The following is a 5,364-nucleotide window of genomic DNA, read 5'->3' as shown; positions in this document are numbered from 1 at the left end:
GCCTCTGGGTCGGTGCCAGGAGCTCTGCACAGACTGGCAGATTGGCCAGGGTCGCTGCTCCTGCAGGCAGGTCCTGGAAAATTCCACCCGTCCCATGGCCTCAAGATGCTGGCTGTCCAGAGCTCCCCCCTCCCCAGCGCTCTCACCGGCCAGGCCCTCCGGAACACCAGCCGCACCGGGAGAAGGCAGCTTGGCTTGTGGAGAAACATAGGTTCTGGGGCACAGTGACCTTGGCCGAGTCCCTCGGCCTCGCTGGACCTCCACTCCCTCTAGAAGCCAGTCCAGCCGTGAGCACGGTTGGCCAGTCCAAGGTCAAAAAGTTAGGTATTTTCTCAAAGCAGCCAGGTTGGTAGGAGTCTGGAAATGTCTGCCCCTCCCCAGGCCTCGAGCTGTGTTCCCGTAGCCCTCCTGCTGCTGCTGGGGAGACGAGGTTTTGGAGCTGATGAATTTTTCGAACACTCTGCCAGCTCCTGGAATAGAAAATAAGCGCAGCAGCAGCAGCAGCAACTAGGAAGGGCAGGGCGTGCCACATGCCGGGCACCACCCTAAAGGCTTCACCTGTGGAGCCCATGTGGTCCTCAGAGCAGTCCTGGGGGATAGGAATCGGCACCAGTTACCACCCAGATTTCACAGAGGAGGAAGCTCAGAGAGGTCAAGAGGCTTATCCAAGGTCACACAGCCAGGGAGTGGAGAAGCTGGGATTTCACGCCTTATCTTGGGGAACACCAGCCCCTCCTCACTCTCCCTCCCCCCACCCCCTCATTCGTCACATTCAGCCTGAAAATCTCTTGCCCCAAGAGCCAGTCCTGAAATGTCACCGTTACTGCCCAGTTCCCATGGCTAATGGCAAAGTCTTTCTCATCAACGCTGCCTCCTGCTGGGGAGAAGCCGTTCTGTGCCTGAAGTCTGCCGTCGGAAGGGGATTGGGATCCTCTCCTAAGACCAGAGAGAGGGACCCTGCTTCTAGGATGGAGGTGAGGGGACAGGAGCACAGTGCAGGGAAGCTGTGGGCTGAGAGTCGGGAACCGAGACTATTAAGGACCTGTTTCGTGCCAGGCAGTTTTGTGCGTGTCTTCTCATTGCGCGCGGTAGGGATTTCCACCCCCAACCCACAGATGAGGAAACTGAGCCTCCAGAGGTTAAGTGAGCCCCTCGAGATTGTGCTGCTGGCTTCCGTCCCAGCTGGGCATCTCCTGGGGTCTGAGCAGCTCTGGGGAAGCCATGGGCTCCCGGGGGCAGCGGGTCCGGGCAGGCATAGGTAGCCGGCTTCCTGCAGGGCGCCCAGCCCCCCTTGTTCTTCCCAAAGGCTCCGCTGGCCCGCCCTGGACACAGAGGGGCCGGTGGTGAGTGCCAGTAGCTCCTCTCAGAGTCATCGGGCTGGACTGGAGCCACTGCCACCGACTGTGCCTGCAGCCCGGAGCCTTCCAGGTCTCCACAGGGCCCCGCCTGCCCGGCCAGCTCAGGGCAGCTGCCGCTTGGCATGGCTCCGGGGCAGCCAGAGGAGGTCCCCTGCTCCCACCCTGGGGCAAGAGTAAACAGCATCCAGGCCTGCAGAGAGAGAGACTGGCAGAATCGCTGGCCCCACTGCCAGCCAAGCCCGCCCCATGCCAGGCCCTGCACCCAGGGCTCCTTGTCCTGTATATTCTCACTGACTCCTCCCACTGCCCTGTTCAGGGAACAGGTGACACCACCTCTCAGAGAGAGAGGTTACCTGACTTACCTGAAACCACCACTAAGTCAGTCAATGGCAGAATGGAAATTTGAACCCAGGGCCGGGTCTAGGAACACTCTCTAAACCACTGAACCCCCTTGTCAGGAATTCTGGCCACTCCAAGGAGCACGGGCTCCTGCTCTGGTGGCATCACTCTTTCCTTTGAGAAAGCCTGTGAGCCAAGCCTGTGCTGGCCTCTGGGGATAAAACAGTGACCAAGTAAGACAACGTCCCCTCTCCCAGGAATCCTACAGCCAGGCAGGCACATGGCACATGATTCAGAGTGTGGCATCAAGCTGGGAGTCCTGCTCTGAGGGAAAGTGGTGAGGTTTGGTGAGAACCCAGGACGAAGGGCCCTGGGCCAGCCTAGGAGTCAGGGAAGGCAGGAAAGGAAGGCTCGATTTGACATCTGATCATGTCGGCATCAAAAGACAGAGGTCGGCAGCTGGGGGAAGGGAGGAGAGAGCCCTGGAGCAGAGGGAACCGTGTGTGCAAAGGCCCTGTGGTGAGGGGTCACGGACATGGAGGATTCAGGGAACCACAGGCCAGGGCAGCTGGAGGGCAGGGCCGGGCTCTGATAGGACGTGGTGAGGGTCCTAAAAACAGCAGGGTTTGTTGGAGATTTGTTGAGCACATTAACAAGTCGACTGTCCTGCGAGGTGTCTCCCCTGCAGAAATGGCCCCCAGTGTAGTGTCCTCTGCCCGCTTCCTTTGCTGACAGATGTTGTCTCTCTGCTACTGGGGGCCGCCCACTCTCACAGGAGCCGAGGCCTTCTCTGCTCAGCTGCGGGCCGGGCACAGACCCCTTCGTGTCTGCCTGTTGCTGGAAGAGCTCTGTCTGAGCAAGACGTCTGGTTTTCGCAGCCACTCTTCTGACCCCCACGAGGGATTCTGCTTACTCTTTGCTGGAGCCTGGCCTCTGGGTGGCGCCTGCCCTCGTGAGCTCCCGTCTTTAGGCACACACCCTCTCACAGAGAAGTCAGGTGACGGCCCAGCAGCAAGCATCCCCCACCCCCACCCCCTACCACCGCTCCACACACACCCCCTCCAGCAGCGTGTCCGGCCTTGGGGAATCCCAGGGCGCTGCCATCCGCCAGCTGCCGTGTGGATGTCCTCCCAGGGTCCCACCAAGAGATTGAACACCCATAGGCGACCAGTCCTGGTGACGCCCTGGCTCCCTCCCTGGGCGCTTGTTCAGCATCCCACAGTTAATGACAAGTTATTAATTATTAATGACAAGCGTCGAGTACTGTGCTCAAGGGGCCCGTGGGCGAGACGTCCAGGTGAAGAAAAGCTCACACGACCATGGACCAAGTGCTAAACCTGAAACAGGCCCGGAGTGCTGTGGGTCCTCCGTTCCAACCTTGAGCAACGTGGTGGAAAACGCCTTCCTTGCATTTAGCTGACAGCCGTCTCCTTTTCGCTTTCCGCCTCCTGATACTAATTCAAACGCCATCCAGGCTCCTTGGCTGCAGGATCCTAGATTCATTCTGGAGGCAGGACCCAGAAGGGCAGTCAAGAGGCCTCTCTTCCACCGAGGGAAAACAGAACACTCACAAAACTAGTTGTCAAGCAGATTCATGCTAAGCTGGTTTGGTTTTTTTAATTGGCCAGGGGCCTAGAATCCGACTGGCAGCAATGGAGCGGACAGATGGGATCCTATATGAAGCTACTGACGCATTCAACTTAGAAAGAGAAGAAAACCTTATTAGTCAAGGTTTCAAAGGCTGTGACTTCACAGGAAGCCTTCTCCGGCCCAGCCAGCTGGGCCTGCATCCCTGGCTGGTACCGCCCGGCTTTGCCAGGCCCTGCTCGAGGCTCCCAGCGTCTCAGCCCGGTGCCAGCAGCCGAAAGCCGGCCCCATTCTTGTCCCCCAAGAACTGCTGCTTCCTGAGTCCCCGGGGGCTTCTGTCTGCCCTCCCGCGGGCTGGACCAGGCAGGAAGCTCTCCACAGCCACTCTCACTGTCCCATCCTTGCTCTGAGCTCAGAGTCACCTGTTCTAGGTTGAAGTGTGTCCCCCACCCAAATTCATATTTTTTTGGAGGGGACACCGAAATCTCTTTTATTGCGGCGGGGAGTGGAGTGGCCTCTCACTGCACGGGTTGTTCATTGGCGCGGCTTCCTGAGTCCCGCGGCTGCGTCACAGCCAGAAGCTCGCGTGCGCTGGAGAAGGGCTTGATGCGCAGGGCCTCAAAGGCTTCGTGTGCCCTGAAGGCTAGCCCCGCAGCGGCCGGGGCCCGAGGCTGTGCCGTCTGGCTGGTGAAGCCACACTCGCCCAGTGTCTTGCCATCGTCCAGAAACCGGTTGTCCTAGTACAGCCGCTGCTCGTCTGGCGGCCGCTTGAGGATGCCCTCGACGGCGCGTTTCAGCTCAGACACGGCGCTCGATTCCCTGGCGTCCGTGAAGATGGTGGTCTTGGGGCGCCGGATCATGAGGCACACGTCCATCGCGGCCGCTGCCGCTTCCCCTCGATGCGCCGGCGCGGCCGCACTTCCGGATTCATATGTTGAAGTCCTAACCCCGAGTATCTCAGAGTGTGACCTTGTTTGGAGACAAGGTCTTTGTAGAGGTCATAGTTAAAGTGAGGTCCTTAGGGCGGGCTCTACTCCAAGATGATGTCCTTACAAAAGGGGGACACGTGGACACAGACACACGCACAGAGAGAAGAGACTCAGGTAGAAGGCGGCCGTCCACAAGCCAAGGAGAGAGGCCTGGGGCAGATCCTTTCCTCGGGGCCCTCGGGAGGAACCAGTCCTGCCGACACACTGATCTCAAGCTTCTGGCCTCCAGACAAATGTCAGTTGTTTAAGCCGCCCGGTTTCCAGTACTGTGTCAGAGCAGCCCTGGCAAAGGAATACATGACCTTACCCAAGAGGCCTCCCATCTCATGGGCTCCACCCCCCAGGATCCCAGCATGTGGCCTGGACACGGACATCTGCCCAGCCCAGGGATGCTCACCAGGCCTGCTCTCCTGTCACGCCCACCCGGCCCCCGCCACGGCCATCCACTGGTCCGTGGATCCCCTCGCTGTGGCCAGGTGGAAATCTCCCTTCCGAGGAGCTGGAGGAGTGGTCTGGGCTTGACTTCATCGTCACCTTCTGAGAGCCCTGGAGGAGGCGTCCCAACCCGCAGGGCTGAGCCAGGCACCCTGGGGCGGAGCCTGGGAGCACCCTGAGTCCCAGATGCCTCACCTCGCCCGACATCTGCACACCTGCAGTGTTCCAGGTACTGGGCAGCACTACCGATGACGTTAGGATGGATGAGACTGGGCTTCCCCGTGGTTGCAGAACTCACAGTAATCCTTTACGTTTGTTTTCAAGGCACACGTTTGTTTTCAAGGCACATGCTTTCAGGAGGTCAGTAAGCAAAGCGTATTATACGTTGTATCCTCGCTCACCAGGGTGAAAACTACCAAGTCAGTCGTCCTTCTACGGCTCATCGTGAGGGCCCACTCCACGCCACACGTCAGCGATCTCGCTTCAGCCCTTCAAAGATCCTTTCAGGGTAGTTAATGTCATCCCACGTCACAGGTGAGGAAGGCGATGCTCAGGGAGGCTGTGAGCTTGCAGAAGGTGACAGAGTTGCTAAGGGACCCACTTGGGGTTCAAACTGGACCCCAAAGTTTGTGCTGAGACCACCCTGGCATGCTCCC

At 59.2% G+C, this 5,364-nt stretch overlaps 1 pseudogene across 1 annotated transcript; it reads right to left on the bottom strand.

Annotated features, from left to right (window-relative positions):
• Positions 1 to 2,538: 2,538 nt before the first annotated feature.
• LOC309633303 (elongin-B pseudogene) lies at positions 2,539 to 5,036 on the bottom strand (annotated as a pseudogene). The gene is made up of 2 exons (XR_014249602.1): positions 4,671 to 5,036; positions 2,539 to 4,555 (listed from the first exon to the last, which is right to left on the bottom strand). The product of XR_014249602.1 is annotated as an elongin-B pseudogene (transcript).
• Between the last annotated feature and the right edge of the window lie 328 nt (positions 5,037 to 5,364).

This window comes from Balaenoptera borealis (assembly GCF_965194805.1).
Source record: "Balaenoptera borealis genome assembly, chromosome: 8".
NCBI classification, from domain to species: domain Eukaryota; kingdom Metazoa; phylum Chordata; class Mammalia; order Artiodactyla; family Balaenopteridae; genus Balaenoptera; species Balaenoptera borealis.
The sequence above is the reverse complement of the archived record's forward strand: the minus strand, read 5'-3'. Positions and strand labels throughout refer to the sequence as shown.